The following is a 20,774-nucleotide window of genomic DNA, read 5'->3' as shown; positions in this document are numbered from 1 at the left end:
GCAGTATTACTCGATACATATTTTGCTGATGGAAAAGTGCCTCAGAGTGGGGTAGAGCACACTGTATTATCTCTGGCCCCTTGTATCTCACTCTCTCTCATTCATTCTCTCTCTCTCTCTCTCTCTCTCTCTCTCTCTCTCAGCAGACAGACAGACGCTCCTTCTGGTGGCACCCTGGCATGAGGCAGTGGAGACAAGCTCATCCGTCACCACCTCATCTGTCAGGGCACTCTTTATTCTTAGATCACACACTGACGTCTGTGATTAGCCTGCTCAAAAACTTCCACTCTTTAGACCCCTCTCTCTCTTTCTCTCTCTCTCACAGTCTCTCTCTCTTCAGCACTCATGAACACATACAGAATGCCTAACAAATCAGCACTCAACTATAAATGACATGCACAGCATTAAATGTTCTTTTTTTCCAACTATAATTATTTGCTAAAGACAAAAGTTGACAACTGTCAGTAGTTACAAACTAACTCCCATTTGTATGTTGCAAGCGATGACATGATGAACTGTGTCTTCTGCACCACATGATGGATATTGAATGACGGGTCTTACAAGCTTAATCAATTGAGAAAGACAGGCCTAAGAGTAATGTAAGGCACTCCAGCTCGAAATGTGCGCTGCTGAGACAATACTAAAAAGGATTTCTACTACAGATCAGTTCTGAGCCACACCCTGACTTATAACACGCTATTCAGAGAGGCAGAGCAATAGTTGTAACTTTGAAGTGACTGGCAGCATATTTGTGGATGGAAAATGTATTGTCACTGAACAACAATGACAGCAATGACATATAATAATAATAATAATAATAATAATAATAATAATATTATGTGCAACTTATTTTCCATTGATTAGTTGATTAGTTGAATTTGTGAATTATAAAACCTAACCTACCTATTTAAATATATATATATATATATATATATATATATATATATATATATATATATATATATATATATAATTTATTTAGAATAATCACAGTTATTAACACTTCTTTTAATGACTTACCATCCTCATCTCCCAGTGTTATTTTCAATAGGGATAATATATCACCCCCTTTTTTCCCTAAAGTTAACTTAACCTTGCTCATCAAGGTTACTAACAAGCCTGAGCACATACTTGTGCCAGTCTGTGCGTATGTTAGCCCCCGAGCACCTTGCGAGCACCCCAAACAAATAAACACGACTCTCGGGGCGTGTAGGGGATTCTGCTGCCACTCGGGGAAAGGCCTTAGTAGTCTTCGGAGCTAAAGAGGAAAGGGAGGGAAGCCGAAAGGGAGGGGTGGTGGGGGAGTGAGGGTCCGGGGGTCTCCACAGCACATATCAATTAATACCTAATCGTCCCGGCCTTGCTGCCACCCCGTCCCCCCTACCCCCACCCCCAAGAGCAGCCTGGCTAGGGCTCGGGCATCTGGAAGACAATTTCCTCCAATTAAAAGGAGCGGAGAAGCATTTAAGTGTGGAATGGCTGTTTGATCACGTCTCCAAGGCTCTAGTGCCGGATCCAGTCGGCTGAGCCGGAGACTGACAGGCCCGGAGAGAGAGAGAGAGAGAGAGAGAGAGAGAGGTGTAAGCAGGGGCCACTTGCCCCACTGGCCCCACTGCCGCCTTCAGCCATGAGCCTTGGTGCTGGGATGAGGAGGTGTACCGCTGCACACCGAGCGAGCGCACGGACTTTGTAGAAGACCTGGGGACACGCTTGTGTTGCCTGCTGCTGCCAAGTTCTAGTTCTAGCATGCAACACACACTACGCTTTCCTCCATGACGAACAAGCAAGCGCAAGACGCATATGTAAATGAGAGCGTACACACCAGGGAGGAGACATTTTGACAGGATTGGCTTGGTCTGTTTAGCCCCGTCGAACTGCTATCAGTTCCATTGGCAGAGCGTATTCACAGGAGTCTTCATAACACTCCCTCCTTCGCTGCATTTAAATGACTTGAGCATTTTTCCATCCTCCCCCCCCCCCAAAGCAAAATTAATATCTGATCATGGAAGGCATCAATACACTAAAACTCTTAGTGATAATACAATTGCAGTGACAGTGCAATTGCTGCTATTCTATTTATATGATCAGCAAAAGTACCAACGTAATTAACAGCAACATACTTTGTTTCGCTTTAATTTGGCATAATACATTTATGTTAATTGTTCAAATATAGGTACACATTTTCCCCCTAAATTAAGTGTAGCACTACAGCTGTTATAATGTATTATGATAAGGGAACAAATGCATAAAAAGTCTCATCCCTGAGTTTTTGAAGTTCAATAAAAGTAGCAAGAATTAAAACTCACCAGCCTAAATATGACGGCCTAAGCTCAGTTCAGACACACTTTCATATCAGCACACAGCATTAGTCTCTCTTCGTTAATTTGCTTCTGCCTTATTGTATTCCACTTAAAGCATCAGAATGCAGAACGCAACCCTTTCAACTGGATCTCTAATTCTGTTTCATTCGCTCCATCCCAAAAAAAAACTGGGGTCACGTCACGTCACAACCCCTCAAACAAATGCAGGTTGTAGGTTTTTTTCAGGGTCTGCACCTCAAATCAAAAAATGAAAAGAGCTGACAAAAATGTCTACGCCCAGACACTATTACAGACATAATATCCGCCCTGCAAATACCATTAAACAATGACGCTCTCTTACACATTGTACATCTGCACACCCTGCTCCTGTCTCTTCCCTTTAACTGTGAATAATAATAATCTGAGGGAGGAGGTAAACAGTCCAAATCCAAAACAAGCAGCTCGTGTTTCAACCATGGAATATGCAGAAGTATACAGTTATAAAACAGGACTGACATTGAAATTGAGTTAAAATAAAGTAGTGGTCATTGGTTATTAAGTGTCTCTTGTCTAAGTCGGGGTCTCCTTATTTGGGCTCATGTCTTTTTCTTAAAAAAAAAAAAAAGAAAGAAAAAAGAAAGCTCAGTCAGGACAGTAGAGCACCTGCAGCTAAGAGATTGTAAGAAGAAGTGCATTTCTGCAGGTGTATACTGACTTTTGAGAATATTTCTAATGAGCAAACTGCCTGTACTCACTACTGGAGTGAGAGCACATCCTCATCGTCCTCGTTATGTTTTAAGTGCTCACAATGGCATTTTAAAAAAAAAAACAGATTATTGAACAGGAATGCACAAAACTACACTACATATAATACTGCAATTACTAATGACGTGGCCCCATAGAAAAATACAGTGTTAAGTACACGCCTGTACTTAACTGTCCTGTCATATTTCATACAGTTAACATCGCAGCTCTTAAGCTGAACCCACTCAACTTTCGCTATAATTCCAAACCTAACCGTCCTTTTCACAACAATATTAATAAAAAACACAGATTTTTTCGTGCACATTTCTATTATTTTTTAAACACCCCCCCTCCCCTTTCATCGCTTATTGAATAGCATCGTTGCTCAAAACCAAGAAGAGGTCGATCAGAGCACAAAATGGCAGAATGGCAGCTTTCACCGGCTCCTCCATCACACGCGCACACACTTCCACACACACTCACACACGGTGTGCAACTTTTGATCTGAAAAATCCACACGGAATAACCAACCCCCCAACGCCCCCCCCCCCCACCCGCAAGCCAACCTCCCACCCACCCCCTACAAACTCCTCGTGGAGGGAGGGGGCGCTGAACGGAGAAAGTTTGAAGCTCAGAAAAGTTTGGAAGCTCCTTACAGTCCCGCTGCTTCCCCCCTCCATCCACACACATCGCACGAGAGACTCGTGGACTTGAAACTAAAAAAAAACGCAGCGTGTTGACTTTAAGACTGACCACTTGCTTTTGCATCCTGCCCTTTTTTATTCCCGCTATGTCTTCACACTGACAAGCCTCACACGAGCCACTGGGACTTAATCGGCCCTCGTCTTCCTTCTGCTCTTCATCAGCGTCATTACAGCAAATCATTACAGAAAAGCAAACGGCTGCTCACGGGAAAGTAGCAGACTGTCCTGAACACACACACACACACACACACACGCGCGCGCGCGCACCACTTCTTACCTTCACGTTTGAAAGAAAAGTGCCTGAAAGCTCGCCGTAAACGCAGCGGTTCACGTCCACATGATTGAACTGATCAGTTCATTTTTTTCTTCTTCTTCTTTTTCTTCTCTAACACTGAAAAAAGAGAGGAGGAGAAGCAGCAGGAGGAGGAGGAGGAGGAGGAGAGGTGGTGAGGGAGGGGGTGTTAAAAAAAAAAAAGAAAAAAAAGTAGCTGCTCTTCAAGACCTGTTAGGGAACGGTGCGCTCCGGGATCCCCAAACAGCCAAAAACAGGACCAGGACGCGCAACGAGTTGAGAAAAAAAAAACAAAAAAAAACAAGCGCCAGATAAACAACAACAGCACCGACGACAAAGGCGCGTCTTATTTAATTCTCACCGCTTTACTCTTCCAGCCCAGATCAATTCAGCGGACAGTGGACAGTGGGTTCCCCAGAGCATCCCGAAGCCATCGCGAGACTCCCCCTATCTGGAGGCTCCGGCGCGCCGCGTTACGGAGCATTGTAGCCGAGCCGGCTCGCTTTCTTTCTCTTCCCCTCCTCCTTTCTTTTCTTTTTTAGCGCGTGTCTTTTCTAGCCTTCGACTCTCCGAGCTTCACGTGGGTCAACCTCAGTACCTCGAAGCGCCTCGCTGACCTCCTCTAACCCCCTCTAAAACACTCCTATTAAACCGTGCCCGTGCTCTCTCGAGCTCCTCTACTCGCTCTGTCAGTGCTGCTGCTCCACACACACACACACACTCCTCACACACACACACACGCTCGCTCGCATACGCTTCGCGTGCGCGAAATAAGAGCAAAAGCGCACGGGTGGGTTTTTAGGTTATTCCTAAAAGAAGTACACGCGCTCTTACCTTTAGTGGAGTGCTATCCCGAGCGGTGGCTCGAAAGAGGGAAAAAGGGGGTAGACAAAAAAAGAAGGGGGCAAAAAAAAGTCCGGGGGGTGAAGCAAAGCGCGAGCTGTCCCGGGCATCCGCGAGCGCTCCGTCTGCTGCTTCCGAGCAGTAATGAGTGATATAAAAACGAACGACGCGCTGCACTGGAACCTGGTGGCGTGTTTTAATGGGAATAAGCTCAGTTAGGATGCCAATGGCGTGCATACGAATGCACAATGCCTTTTTTTCCCCCTCTCTCTCTCTCTCTCTCTCTCTCTCTCTCTCTCTCCCTCTCTCTCTGTGTTTCCTTTCCTTTTCACCCTCCCTGATTAGAATCAGGAATCTGACCTTTGTGTTTTTAAAACAGATGCATAAAAAAAATAAAATAAATAAAATAAATATTAAAATGAAGCATATGTAATGATGTGTGATGTGAAGAGCACCCAAGTCCATTCTCTATTTAAGGAGTGAGGAAGAAAAAGAACAGATAAATAGAAGTATGCATAGAGATAAAAAATGGTATTTTTGTTTGAGGGGGGTACGAAAAGTGTGGCACAAGAGTGTGCAAACTTTTTTGTGCGTAAACTTTTTGCACTCCACTACACTAAAGATGAGGATGGTCTAACAGCTTATGCTGCTTGTACAGAGGTGGGCTGGTGGTGCTGGTGGGGGGAGTTCCAATAACACAATCATACATTCAGTGCGTCCGAGTTGACAAAAGCTGCTGCTTCAATGGACTCTTTGTTGTGGGATTATATAATGATTGTGGTGTAATTATGGGAAAGGTTTGGTGGTAATAATAATAAGGAAAAGTATCAAATGCTCTTGTAGGTTGAATAGGAGTTGCGTGCGACTTTGGGATGCTGATAGAGGGGACTTCTGGGGGGGGGGGGTGTTTGGGGGGGGGGGGGGTGAGGAAAGCTGGACAATGAGGAGAGGACAGTACACTGAGGATGAGTCCAGCCAGTGCAGACGGACTGATTGGTCAAAATGGCCTGAGATGTAATATGAAGGCAGTGGGAGGTGAGTGTGGTTGTGGAGGACAGAAAGACTGGCCACAGACAATCAGTATGACTATGTTTATAATTACTGATCCCACCACTGCCCTTGCACCAGGTCAGGTCAACCAAAACACCCACTGCATGCTCATGGGACCCCCCCTCCCTTTTGTAATTAGCCCACATGTTGTAGCCTGCTGTAGATCTACTGCTTTACATGTCTCAAAACAGTCAGAGTGATGTATGAAGACTTATTAGTCTTCAGACGTGGTGGTTCCTCTGCGTGATACAGGCTTCACTCAGCCTGGAGGCCACTTTGTGGTCCTATACGTGGAAACACGTCTTTATACTTGGGTTTGTTTTTAGTTGAGGGTGTTATTATTCTTCTCTCTTAACTTCGCTCAAAGAAGCATTAATCGTTATTAACCCCCCTCCCCACCACAACCACCACAGCCCCCCCAAAGCAAGGACTCTGCTTCTCTGTTTTCCTTCCAGACAAAACACATTTTTTTTTTTTAAAGATAGCACATTCATTATTCACTATGAAAATCAGATTCTCATGCTGCCCCTTGAACGGTGCGGAATCCAGCCTGCATTTTTCCAGTTTGATGCGTATGAAATTCCTTTTTGAACAAATTCCAAAATAAAAGTTTGCCTCTAAAGAAATTAGCATAGCCATGCCATCAATAATATGGCTGTGTGTATGGGGCTGATGGGCAGAGCAGTAGGGGTGAGCCTCTCCTCCATTCTCCATGCACCAGCAGCACTCTCCGCTCCTTTTGAACTTGCTAGAGCAAAGTCGAGTGATTCTTTATCGGTGACAGGCCAGACAATGCAGCCGCGATGGGAAAGCACGTCAAAAAGGAAGTTGCCATATGGACTTAAACATGCAAATTTCTAACTATATAGGACAGGGTTATGCTTTATGAAAGGAATCTAAAAAAACATGTACTGTGTATTTTTACATGTGTGCTTTTATGTTATTTTTAATATTTATAAGCCATAAAAATAGCTTTGCCATACAAAGTCAAGGTTGTCAGACTATTTTGTAGAATACAACACAATCAGCTACATGATTAAGTGTAAAGCTTGCATGTTAACTTTTCATGTTTTTGTCCTGTTTATTTGTATTTACTTTTTTTTATTCTGATTTATGTATTTACTTTTTTTCTGTGTCACTGATGTAAACAAGCAATATTTGGATTCATTATGCATGGCTAATACCAGCCTTATGGATTTCAGATGAAAAGAAATAAAATAATGCAAACCTGTCACGTTGTCCTGTGTGTTGGGAATGCCAGCATTCAAGATTGATCATTTTGTCTCCGCAAATATCATCGTGTATCACTATCAAGCATCAAAAGGTCGTCCTGCTCCTTGGAAAAAATACCTTCAGCATACGTGTCTCCTCACTGCTCCTTCCAACAGGTGCAAAAAGTGGAGAAAAAGGAGGGACAACTTCAGCCGAATCCATTTTCATCCACCATTCATCAAAGCCTATATAAAAAACAATCAGAGAAATTATTAGAAGTAACTTCTATTGTTTTGTAATAGATTAAGCTATAAATATGGTGTTTTTCCAAACAGTAACAGCTCTATTTACATTAATGCTTAATATAATTTAAATTGGTCTGTGGTGGGACATATGTGTATACCAAAACTATGTATTCCTATACAATTTATTTATTAAATATTAAACAAAAGTTAGAGATAACTCTTCACTTATATGATATTTAATATGTATTTAATGTTAAATAAGAAGTCATTCATTTTTCAGAAAAAAATTCTGAGATTAGATATAAGATTATCTGCATGCATAAGGAAGGTGAAAAGAAAATGTAAATAAGTGAAAAAATATAAGTTTCCAAAAACGAAGTTCAAAAAATGATTAAAATATCAATCGTGCAGTTACACAGAACGTACCTGAAGCTTTCGATTTTAAGAGAAGAGAAAATCAAGCTACAATCCTGTTAATAAACGAATGAATGAATGAATAATCCATCCATGGCTGTTTCTGTCCATCCTTACACTGTGAAGACAACTCAACACTATGGGTCTGAAAGGACGTGTACCTGTTAAGAAGCCTTTACTGAAAAAAGGAACATTTGCATACAAAGCTGCTGTTGTTCTCGGAATAATTAACTGACCAGTCCAGACCTCCACATTAGTGAATGTGTTTGAGATTACTTGTATAGTGAGATGGAGAAACTTCTATGACTGAACTTTGTAGGTGTGGAAAAATACCCCTGCACATTTCTCTAAAAAACAGACAGCAATGGAAGTACACTAAGCACTGAAAAAAGCAGTTGTTGATGCTTCGGTTAAAAGTTTTTTGCTTTTTTTCTTAACGTTGAAAAATGTATAATTTATTCTTAAAAGCTTTGACTGGAAATTAAATGAATGAAGGGTCTTTGACTTTTGTACCGTGTTATAAGTGTTCTGTACATTTGTGAGTATATAAAGTTTCCATGACAGTCTAAAGGCACAATGGACAATAAGCTTGGAGTGAGAAGAGAAAAACAGAAAGCCACAATGCAGACTGTTCCGAAAAGGAGTATTTATTTACATATATGTTTTTTTACAGCATGGCAGACACGTGACATTTTAAAGCATGTTTAATGTATGTCCTTTTTTAACATATTACTTTGGCAAATTCATTGTATCCCGTTAGACCTGCTTTGCTCCCACATATATACATTAAACAAAATACCATTAGCTGAACCCTTTGGCTTGACGTTATGTATCTATTATGATAGCATGCACGTCTTTGCTCTACATTGAGACTAATGACACTGATTGGGGGACGACATACTGTGGGCCTTATTAAAAGGGTCATGGTTGTCATGAAGTCTCAAAACTCTCTCATGACAGGCTCATCTCTCCAACGTGCTTGGGACGCATCCAAGACGGCGAGTCTTGAAAAAACAGACGTGCCACTGTTCGCTTCTCAAAGAAATAAAGATGCTATTACTTTAGACCTCTCCCTGCGTGCTTGGCACCCTGGATATAGCTATTTAGGATCATTTAGCATACACCCCTGACATTTCAAACAAATATCGTCCAACAAAGAAACAAGTCCTTTTATATCCAGCCAAAGGAGGAGACTTGTCCATAAGCCCCTGCATAGATGGATCTCTGTGTGTGTGTGTGTGTGTGTGTGTGTGTGTGTGTGTGTGTGAGAGTGAGTGTACAGCACTATGTAAAAGTCAGAGACCATCCTTCATTTAATTTCCATCCAAAAAGGCTATTAAGTAAAAGTTATTTTTTCTGAGTGGATTAGATGTAAGAGGAAAGTCAAAGGGCAACACAAGTAAAAAAAAAAAAGATATAGTTAAAATGGGACATCTAACAACAGTGCAACACCTGGAGGGTGTTTCACAAAGCAGGATTTTGCACTTTAGCTAGACAACTTAAGCCCAAAGTCAGGCCTGTCCAACAGGAAAAGAGCAGAGGGACATTCTCACTGGACAATCTACATCTTTGGGGTTTAGTTATCTGGCTAACTGAGAAATCCTACTTTAGGCCTCTAGAAATGTGACCATTAGACAAACAGTACTTAAAGTTTTCATCTAAACTAAAATTAACTAAAATAAACTAAAATACAGCTCCACCTTTACTGCAGATATGAAAAAAAACCCACATAGCTGTTTCTGTCCATCCTTCCACAGCGAGAAGAAAACTTGACATTATGAGTAAAAGGATGTGCAGCTGTCAAGAGGCCATTGCTGAGAAAAGGAACTAGACAAAGTAGAAGAATTTGCAATTTAAGCTGCTGGTGTTCTCAAAATAATGGACTGACCACCCCAGAGTCCAAACCTCAACATCACTGAATGTGTTTGGGATTACATTGAGAATGAGAAGCAAGAAGTCCAACCAACTTCAAAGACTGAAGTTGGGAAGCCACAGATTTCAAATAAACAAATAAATAAATGCAAGTCTCCTGAAAAGAAAGGAAGCCGTGATAAATGCAAAGGGTAGGCACACTAAATACTGGAAAGTGTGATATTATATTTAGTTGCTGGGCAATTTTCAGTTAAATATGTTAAAAAATGTTTTCTCTCTTAGACTGGAAATTAAATAATTGATGGGTGGTCTCTGACTTCTGCACAGTCTTGTCTGAATGGTGTGTGTGTGTGTGTGTGTGTGTGTGTGTGTGTGTGTGTGTGTGTGTGTGTGTGTGTGTGCGCGTGTGCATGTGTGTGTGTGTATGTGTGTGCGTGTGTGATAGACATTCTGTGAGTAGATGACTGCATAAGCATTTTAGCCTGAACCAGACTGATGGTTTAGCGCCGGGCCTAGTTTATATCTACATACAAACACACCAGAATGGTTTTCTCATATGGAAAAAGAAAGAAAGAAAAGAGAAAAAAAAATTCATTACTTTTTAAATTGAGTTTCTCTGCGTATAATCTGTTCCAGGTCTTTGATGAAGAAATGTTCTCAAAGTATCACAGTGACTGATTTAATGAGAAGGGAGTGAGCACAATTTCAAACAATCTGATTTTCTGAACCCTATGTGACTCTAAACTTTTTAAAATTGCACTTAAAAATTGCATCAATTACCCTTTCAAGTGTGACATTGGCTAACTAGGAGCACTAGCATAACAAACACATGCCGTAGTGTATTTATTTCATACACTTTCATCAGTATTTGATCCATCTGCCCCTTATGGGAGGCTCTCGTACAACTATCTGTACCCCAATGCTGTTCCCTTTGTCCACTGATTATGGACGGATACATGTTTTGGCAAGCCAGAAAGCCTAACGATGATTCAACAAAATACTATAGAAGCAAATATTTAGAGCTGAGCTCTAGGTTTTCATCAGCTTGGTGTGATGTGACCAGTGGAGAGGGAGTGAACTTCCCCCAGTTTCTTCAGGCCACATCTGTGCACTTCACAAACTTTCGTCTGCCCTTGATGAACTGAAGGAGGTGTATAATGTCTATGACTGATAACTGGACCAATGCTAATTTAAATCATCTGAATCAATGTCTGCCTTGGACTGAGAAAAAAAAAAACTACCTAAATGAAAACATCTGACTCAAATTGATTACTAACAATGTTCAGCATAAGGGATTTAATAATGATTACTGCATGCTTAAAATATCCAGGCTGTTTTGAAAGTCCATCACTCTTATATATCTTAGTAAAAGAAGCCACTGTGCCTGACTCTGGGCATAACAAGAGCAAAAGCAAGCAAGCAAACAAACAAAAACAAACCAAACACCACAATTAACATGGGAAGACTAGACTTCTGCATGCTAATCAGTGTCTCGTACGCTTCATTAGAACCTTGGCTTCTCTTGATCTGTCTTGGGACTGGAAAAAGGCAGTTCAACTTTGACACAAGGCCTTAACCCTTAAAGTATCTGAAACACATCTGATTGACCTGCTGGCTTCTTGAAGATGCCTACCTCTGGACGACAAGAAAATATCAAACATCCTCACACTCTGCGAGACCCCAAAGCAGTCCCCCATATCTGTCCATATTTCTGTGATAGTGAGCCATCATATTTTACTATTACCTATCAATTGGTTTCTAATCGCGGTAATGAGGCGTCTGCCGTTTGGTGACGGAGGGCTAACGGCCTCTGTGGGAGCATTAAGGAGCCTGGGTTATGCTGTGGGCCGTTAACTACCTACAGGCGCTTGCTAATGGCTCCAAATGACCTCCTCAGTGGCTATTAGCACATAATTAGAACCTTGCAGACCATCGACGACTTCCACTGGACATGCGTACCTCTCTACTCTGCCTCACTCTTTGTTTAATGGTCAAGCCATGCTTACACACTGGACTGCGGTCACTGCATTAAGTTGTCTGTGGTTTGCTATATCCTGTGCATTGTGCAATATACATTTAGCAGCATTTAGCAGCTGTGTTTACCTGCTCACGAACAGCAGCAATTACATCAGCATCAGCATGTGTGTGTGTGTGTGTGTGTGTGTGTGTGTGTGTGTGTGTGTGTGTGTGTGTGTGTGTGTGTGTGTGTGTGTGTGCGTGTGTGTATGTATAATGTATCACTGAGGTTGGAACAAAACCTTATATCACCAAAATGATATGTCATTTGATCAGGGTGTTCAAACTTTTGCAAAGAACTATACGGAAATGGAGCTGGAAGAATCAGGCTGCTTTGAATTCATAGCTTTTGTGATGTCACACAGTCATATTTACATACATCTGCCTACAAATGCTAAGCTCCACCTATTCACGTGAAAGTTTTAAGGAGTGTTTCAGTCTTTTCAGACTACTTTTTTAAAGAGCTACAAAACAGGGCAATACACCAGCAGTGAAGCAGTATGTAAACAATGTTAACATTTCAACTCACTCCCCAGTTTTTACAATCCATGTATGAAAACTAAGGTGCAAAAATGGCCTGTTTTAATTAAATTCTTCTGTGATGTCACAAAAAACAATGCATTATAAGGAGTGTTTCATGTTGAAGTTATAAGGAGTGTTTCCTATGTGCCCTATTTCTGAGTGAAGCACAATACAGGTCAGCCAACCAGAACATTAACATAGATCAGTATTAAAGTCACAGTTAAACAAACAAACCATATAAATCAAATGGCTAAAAAAGAGGATGGAAAATAATAAAAATGCATCATAATTTTTGAGGAAGAAAATAAAGTACAAGAAAAATGTATGAACTCTCATATAAACAAAGGAAATGACACAAAAGTATTGTAATTGTGGTAAACAGGCATTACACAACAGCAAAAATATCCTTTCAGCCGGCCAACTGGTATCTATCCCAACAATCAAGTGGCCTATCTGTCCCGGCCGCTTTAAGCATTATGTTCTATTGTTGTGGATCAGGCAGCGCGTAAAGTGCAAGGCACGGCCACACCGCACAAGTGCCTCAGTCACACTAACTTCTGTGTACACTTTAGCAATGCTCTCCAGTTACCCAGAACAAAGGCCTGTTTTAGTAGGTTAATGTCAGCTCAGGAGCTGCTACCAGAACAATGCGAAAAGCAGAATCAAAAGAGGAATGCTCTGTTTTATTTTATTCTTTGTGAGGAAAATGAAATATAGTACATCTGAATCACAGCGAGGTCTTAAATTATCAGCATATTATCTCTCCTCTCCTTACAGTTATGTATGTTATTTGCAGAAAAAAAAAAAACATTGACCTTGTGGCAGAAATATGAAACAAAGAATACAAAGTGTATGCAGGAATCTTTCTAGGTCATCACCCATCCTTGGACAATGAAATGTATAAAAAAAAAAAAAAAAGATCACACTGTTGTAAGGAAGAAAATAGTAGAGAGCATGGTTACATTTTTCCCCTTCTCATAGAGAAAAGAAAAATTATCAGTAAATTACACATAAAGATGATTTGTGTTCAGTGAAGGCATGTCTGTGATCAGTACCAGCAGACAGTGTGCTTTTCGTGGGGTAAAGCTAAGGGTCAATGCAGCGCTCCCTAGAGGCCAGAGGCAGTACTGCAGTGGGCTAATCAAAGCCATGATGGCCAAAGGAGCCCCAGCAGGCAGCCTTGAGCAGAGGTCACTCACTCTAAGGTCACTATCATTTCCTGAGGCCTGGGCCGGCCAGCCCAGAGACACTCTTTTGGACATGCTTTCTGTGTCACTGCCCATGCCACCACCCCTTTTTTCTCTCTTTCTACTACGGAACACAATTCTCTGTCCCTTTCTTTCTGTGTTTTTCTCTCTCACTCTCTCTCTCTCTCTCTCTCTCTCTTTCTCTCTCTCAGACACAGCATTCTTCTCTGAATTAATTTGTTTTCATTTGCAGTATGTCAGCAGAAGATATGTACTTGTTCTTACTCGCTGTGCAGAGGGATCTCTTGGGCGCGAGTCTGTTTCTGCCTCTTAATCGTTAAATCTGTGTGCGTGTATGTGTGTGCCTCATTTTTTTTGTTACAGTAGGATAGCAAGACAGATAACAGTAAACTACATAAACAGCCTGCTGCAGCCTCTTCATCTCGGCTGCATCTGCCCCGCATTCTCTTTCTCCACACAGTATGCCATTCGAAAACATTTCCCCAGCGTTTGTCCTGAATTGTCCAAACGTTGCCAGCCAGTGTCGCAGCAATGTCAGGCCAATGCAATGCCAAGGCATGGGGACAGTGACTGCAGCGGGCCCCAATTATCTCCGGAACAACACTACAGTCCAAAAATAGCCACTTTCTCTCTTTTTTTGAAGACAGGCCGTCCCAAACATGGGCCGTGGACTTCTATAATCCAGCTAAAGCTAACACTAAAGTCTCATTCACTCTGCCGCTAACTACCTTTTCCCCAAGTAAGGGAAGAAGTCCTCGGAAATTGCATCAGCCCGCCATTAATTTCTCACTGGCGACCAAAAAGACGCTGGACGTACTTAATCAGCTAAAGGGCACGCCTCCTAAACGCCATTCTTTTGTGATGGCATTAGCGCAAAAGTAAGATTTACAGATCACTTAATGTGCCAGAGTCTTCTGCATAAAAGTATATACAAAGGTTAATATTGCAATAATACCTTCCTGGAGGGCATTGTAATCATTATCTCTGCAGAGATATCAATTAGAAGCACTTTACAGCAGGTAATGACGGAGATTCCGGTGCAAAATGACATTATTATTATTATCATCATCCATAATTTCAGAATGGATATACAAGGCAAAAAAAAGAGTGGCATAAGTTCAGCTAGAGGTAGACTTGGAGGGAAAAGAGTCTGATGGTGGACATTTATCTCAGTTTTATGTGGTGCAAGCTGCAAGAGTAACAAGCTCTTCTTTCCCCTCAAGCTTATAGAGGGAGTTCCACTGCTGAGTTCCAATAACAAACAAAAAAAAAATAAAAATCTTAAAAAACAAATGTGTTTTTTCACTGTCACCTTGAGTTTAGAATGTTATGCATGTAGAATATTCCTCATCCAGCTCAACCGCGGTATATGTCACTCAATCAGAGAGCTAAAAGAGGACGAATGAGGTAAATGGCATGATGCCTTTTCACCCACTGGTCAGCAAATGTTTGCTCAACGTGGAACACAGCTTTACAGATTTGCCTCCTATGTTTATCTAGAACCCAAAAGTTGCTAGATCAGAAAAGTTGCAGAGTGACCTTTCAGCTGGGCTATGAACGTTAATAATGAGGATTTGTTGTGTTACTGACCCTCTTATCAACATTATGAATAATTCACCATTGGGCTGGTGCTTGTCCAAAAAGCAGATGAGGAAGCAGCACCCATGCTTCTGACTTTTGATTTAGCTCTTTCATATTTAATAAGGGAATGGAGCGCTAGGAGGCTCCTTTTTTTAGAGAGATTTAATTGGGCGCCAGTGACATCCATCACGCGGTTGTCATGGCCATGACCTTTCGTTTGGGGCTATTCATAATAAGAGAGTTATGAGCTGGCTTCTCATATTTCCAACCCGCCCGCCCCGCCATTTTGTTATGGATGCTGTAGCATTTCCACCCCTTATCTTAAAGGGCTTACAAAAGCTGTGTTGCACGTCATCACACAGAGCCATGGTGCTCCTTGCCATGCAGATTTTGGCAGGTAAACAAAAAATGGGAGAGAGTGAATCGAGAATTTGTTATTCTAGGCTGACTGATTATAAAACCTCCATCTTTCCGAGTTTAGGCTGTTGAAAAAAAGAGTGATTCATGTCAAAGAACCAATTTTGGGTTCCGAAAGAACCTATCAATGTAATTTTGTAAATGAGATTCTTAGTGAAGAAACTTAGAAGAACTTAAAGTTCCTATATCAATTGAAGAATTTTCAAAAAATTCAACGTCCAAGCCAAGAATGACTAAACGGTATTTATTTTTTATAGACTGTACCATGACACATAGCCAGCAAGCACTCACTCAGTGATGCAATTTACAAACCCACAGAACCACCTTTGGTTGCCTAATGAACCTTTCTGTGAACAGTTTTTTAATGAACCATTTAAGCAAATGACATGTGCATGTGTGAATAACCTATTAAAAATATAAAGATCCCCTACATATTGTATAGGACCTTTACTGTATGTTGAGGTTCTTCAAAAAGGTTGTCACACTTCTTTTTACAAAAGTAGCTCTTTAAAGAATCATCCACTGAACCAACGACACTTTTCCCTTTTCTTGTTTGCTATGTGTCATTGTACAGTCTGAAAAATAAAAAGTTCCTCACAGCAAAAAGGGCCTTGGTTTTGTTCCCTGGATAAGCGACCGGGATCCTTTCTGTGTAGAGTTTGCATGTTCTTCCCCCGTCTGCATGGGTTTCCTCCCACAGTCCAACGACATGCAGTCAGGCCAATTGGAAATGCAAAATTGCCTCTAGGTGTGAACGTATGTCTGTGTCTGTCCTGCACTGGACTGGGGACCTATCCAGGGTGTTTCTTGCCTGCCGCCCAGTGCATACTGGTATAGGCTTCAGCTCCCTGTAACCCAAAAGGATAAGTGGTTTAAAAAATGCATGTCTGTGACTTGAAAATATTTTTTTTTGAGAAAATGTTTTAATTGGTTTAGAACCTTAACAATATTACAGCTTCTTTCCCCTAAAATCATACATCCAAGCCAGGAACCCTTTAGGAACTTTAATTTTAGATCAAAGGAAGATACATAGCAAACAAGAGTTCTTTGGAGAAGAACCATATTTGTTTCAATTAATGATACAAGAACAGTCATTGCAATAAGATGAGCAAATGTAAAGAACCTTTTTAACATCTCAAAAAGCTTCACATAGTATAAAGGCTCTACACCAATTACAGTTCTTTTTTGCTCTCCTAGAACTAGAAGCTCAAGCCTAGAACCACTAAGGAAGACATTTCCAAACTGAAGACTTGGACTAAGAGCAATGTAGCAATAAAAAACGCAGACTCATGCGTCTTAAGGAAAAACTGAATGCTGTACATGACCTTTAGTATCACCTCATCTGACCTCGCGCTGACACTAATTATAGTCTCTGCAGCAGGAAGGCGGCGGGACAGTAGAACATGATTTCATATCACCAGTCAAGCCTCTAAGTAGCAAGAAATCCAACAAGCAAGCAAAGGTAACAAGGGAAAACTCCAGGATAATAAGGAATGATGGGCTGAAAAGAGAAGAGAGGCTGTCCCAGCGGAGCCGGAGCGTTTAAACTAGGCATGAAGCTTTAAAGCTTCTCTTCTTCTTCTTCTAAATCTGAGAAGTAGCATGGCAGCAAGGAGGGAGGTGGAAAAAAAGTCCTCCACACAGGTTAATTTCATCAACTCAAGCCGACGGACCCTGGGGAGGAGAGCTAGAGCCAAAGGAAGCCCCTTGGGGGCACACACTACGGCTTCTGTGAAGTAATGAGAGTTGTGAGACGAGAGAGAGAGAGAGAGAGAGAGAGAGAGAGAGAGGCAGAGAAAGAGAGAGATCAAATACAGGTGACTCTGTGCAGCAGATGGCCTGCACGGCCCTCTGAACTCATGCACTTACCGGCCTGTATCAGTAGGCACTGAACTTTTCTCACCTATTTCATAAATACTAATACTAGTCTGATGTGGCCTGTAAACACAAAACATACCAAACCAAAACTACATGCCATGTAAACATAAAACATAATATTCATTTCCCAAAATGCTGCATTTACATTTCCCTGCCCATCTGGCCAACAGCACTTTCTCACTAAAGTTAAAAGGCAGCTTTCACTTGATTGAGCCACATAACAGGGCGGCCAATCAGAGCTAAGATAATTTACATATACTGGCCTTAAAGGCACTGTAACAAAAACAGCCTTTTTAATTCTATGGTATAAACAGAGGTTGGAAAATGGCTGTAAAAAATGAATTATGACTGTTTTTGGTACACAAATGTCATAAGTGAGCCTCAGGGAGGAAGATAAAAGGCATGAAAAATGCAGGATATGAGCCCTTTAAATCATTTGCAGCACTAAAGAGATAAGCTGTCTGTCATATCTGAGAAAAAGATGTTTGACTATAGATGTGTCAACACAACTATGTCCACTCACCACAAACCTTTTCCACATCTCCTCCTTTACACCACAACACAACAAACACACCTTCGCTGTACATTACGAACATAAAGCAGGGGGTGCGCGTAATCTTCCCAGACGGGGACAAACTTACCTCATTGATATCAATGTATTTATTACAGCAATAGAGCAATATGAGGGGGAGGCATGGGGAGATATCAGCTTACTCGGGGCTGAAAGGGAAATTTAAGATAAAGGATATTTAATATCCAGTTCACATTGGCTGGGGCCAAAGCCGTAATAGCGCATGGGGTTTCCGTAGGCAGGTGATGCCTTTGTCTTTGTCTAAACACACTTCTCCTGGACTTTAGCTGTAGTCACACGAAGAGCGCGGGTCACTGATAAATGCGGCATAATGGGCTCGACGCGGGAGATCGCCCATTCATCCTGTCTGGTTATTAATGCACCTGGGCACTTCCTCTAAAGGTGTTATCTGTGGCGAAAAAATGAAGTGATATATAATTAATTCACTCGTTCTCTTTTCCTCTCTTTAACTGTGCTCTTATACTTTGTCACATTGCATTAGAATCAATTGCAGTGCTATGGGGCCCACAGTAATCACCGCCTGAGACAAATATGCATGTACATTATTGGGAGTAACATTAGGCTGGTGGTTTGCATTCCAGCACACATTACTGTCCCTTATTTTGCATCTAAATGATAATGAGCGCGGGAATGATAACCTATATCATTTAGAGTGAAATATGAATTTAAAACAGTGCCTACCATTTACAGAGGGGGAAATGTGTTGTGAAGATCACTCAGGTGTCTTCGGCATTCATTTAAAAAGAAAAGGGGGAAGAAAAAAACTGAGGCAGAGTTTTCTTGAAGCGGTAAAAGACTATTGTTGTCCTAATTACGAGCTGCCTGATGCATTATTTAACAATCCTACATACATCGGCGAGGCTGGGTATGAGCAAAATAATTTATGACAAGATCTCTTTTTTTGCCCCTCACTTTAAATCAAACTTCAATAAATGTGCCACCTCTATCCATTTTACATGAGGCCTTGCTGAAAACAAGCAGGATGCAGGAGTGTGTTGTTTAAAATTCTTCCGACAGCGCAGGGTCAGAAAAACAAAACCACACCAAAGGAGAAGGAGCTTCACTAAGCTAGCTCACCTTGGGCTACATGAGAGAGCGAGACAGGGGAAGAGAAAGCGTGAGAGAGCGAGAGAGCGAGAGAGAGAGAGAGAGCGAGAGTGAGAGAAAGAGAAAGAGAGGACATTACAGAGGTAGAAGTCATTTTCCTAGATCAACTAACTTCACCCTCTGACCACAAGGCTGCAGGTGCTCATATCTTTGCCATTCTTAGGACTGCTACTATTGGGACAATGAGAAAAGCATTTTGGCCCAGCTTGCTGCAGGGTGCTGCTTTCAGCATAAGGCAACACTCTTTCACAGCCTGGAGAAAGAGAACATTGGCACAATGCCTCTATCACAGTGCAAAAAAAGAACAAGTAGAAGGGGTGGGGCACCTCAGAACATTTTTGCTTTGGCTAAATAGTTATTAGAAAATTTGAACAAAATTAATTTATACCTTTCTATTTGAATCATTTTCTCTATTGGTTCAAAGTAGTTTCGAACTTCACGTGAGTTGGATTTTGGACTAAAATCCATTTTGCTTTCAGTGAAAAAGGATTTTTTTAAAAGTTTATTTTATTAAAACATATGATCAAACATTTTGTCACTACTGAAATAATCATAACCCTATCAAAACTTTACAAGATGTTTTGGTAGTGATTGTTTCAATAGTGACAATTTTAGCTAATAATTTTAAGGAACATTGTAAAAAACACCAGTTAGTACATGACTAGCAAACGCAGCTTTGTACAGCTAAAGTTGCTAAAGGTTACATACTGATTTCCAGACTTTGAGACACATCATGTGGCCATGAGGAACACTGATGCAGTCTCACTTCCTGCTCTAAAATGCAGAGGTGTGGCTAAAATAAGGCTCCACCCATGGACTAAAACACTTTGTCTTTCAGTAGTGACATTAAAACATGAGACAAACTTTTTTGGACAGTTGTTATTAATTTTATTTTATTTTTTTACTCGTAATAAATTTGAAATATTTCAACTTTACTTTCAACTAAAATATGTTTTTAAACACAACATTTAAAAAAAAGATTTTTTTTACATTCCAGTAGACGATGACTTTGTATATTTTTAGCTTATTACCAACACACCTGAGGCCTTGGGTTTAGACAGATCATAACAAGATCCTTCTACATATTTAAAATTTGAATAAGAGACGGCAACTAATTTGGTAGAATTGTCCATTTACTTTTACATGTATATATAAATTTATTCAAGTAGAGTACATATTTCTACTACAAATTCAATTGGAAATCATCCTTTATTGAGGATTTATAAATAATCCAGCCAGAAGTAATGTGTGCGGAAATGTTATATACATGTTTAACAGCTTATGGGGCTAATTATAACATTCACCAGAAAAGTAAGTTGATGCATATATATATATATATATATATATATATATATATATATATATATATATATATATATATATATATATATATACATACATACATACATACATACATACATAACACATTTACCTTAATCAGACCAGTAAAATCTTTCAACCGCTGAGCATTAAAGTAGTAGGCTGGAACAGGTTTGAAGGGCTGAACCTATCCCTAAAGACAACACTGGAGTTAGCTGGAGCAACCATATACTGAGGACGGTATGTCATCTTTACTTTAATGAAAGAATACAAATAATGGCATGGGTACAAGTTTATGGAATGTTTTAATTACAAATGACTAAATTATTTTATAAGGCTACCTGTTAACAACTAAGAAAAGCTTAATTTTCGTTCGACATCATATTAACATAAGATTTTAGCAAATACAGTAATCTATAGAAAGTCAGAGTAAACACAGGGATTCCTGGTACTAGTT

General features: G+C 40.7%; 1 protein-coding gene across 7 annotated transcripts in view; it reads right to left on the bottom strand.

The window, feature by feature from the left end:
• znf536 (zinc finger protein 536) overlaps positions 1-5,123 on the bottom strand; it is a 252,111-nt gene extending 246,988 nt beyond the window's left edge. For 2 of the 7 annotated variants that reach the window (XM_037534421.1, XM_017703619.2), the window contains exon 1: positions 4,026-4,737. The gene's annotated coding sequence lies outside the window, so the exon portion shown is untranslated. Of the gene's footprint in view, positions 1-2,306; positions 2,386-4,025; positions 4,738-4,874 lie in introns of those variants that run through there. The other 5 variants (XM_037534419.1, XM_017703620.2, XM_017703627.2 and 2 more) reach the window with 5 other exon arrangements.
• Positions 5,124-20,774: the final 15,651 nt, after the last annotated feature.

This window comes from Pygocentrus nattereri, chromosome 25, assembly GCF_015220715.1.
Source record: "Pygocentrus nattereri isolate fPygNat1 chromosome 25, fPygNat1.pri, whole genome shotgun sequence".
NCBI classification, from domain to species: Eukaryota; Metazoa; Chordata; class Actinopteri; order Characiformes; family Serrasalmidae; genus Pygocentrus; species Pygocentrus nattereri.
The sequence above is the reverse complement of the archived record's forward strand: the minus strand, read 5'-3'. Positions and strand labels throughout refer to the sequence as shown.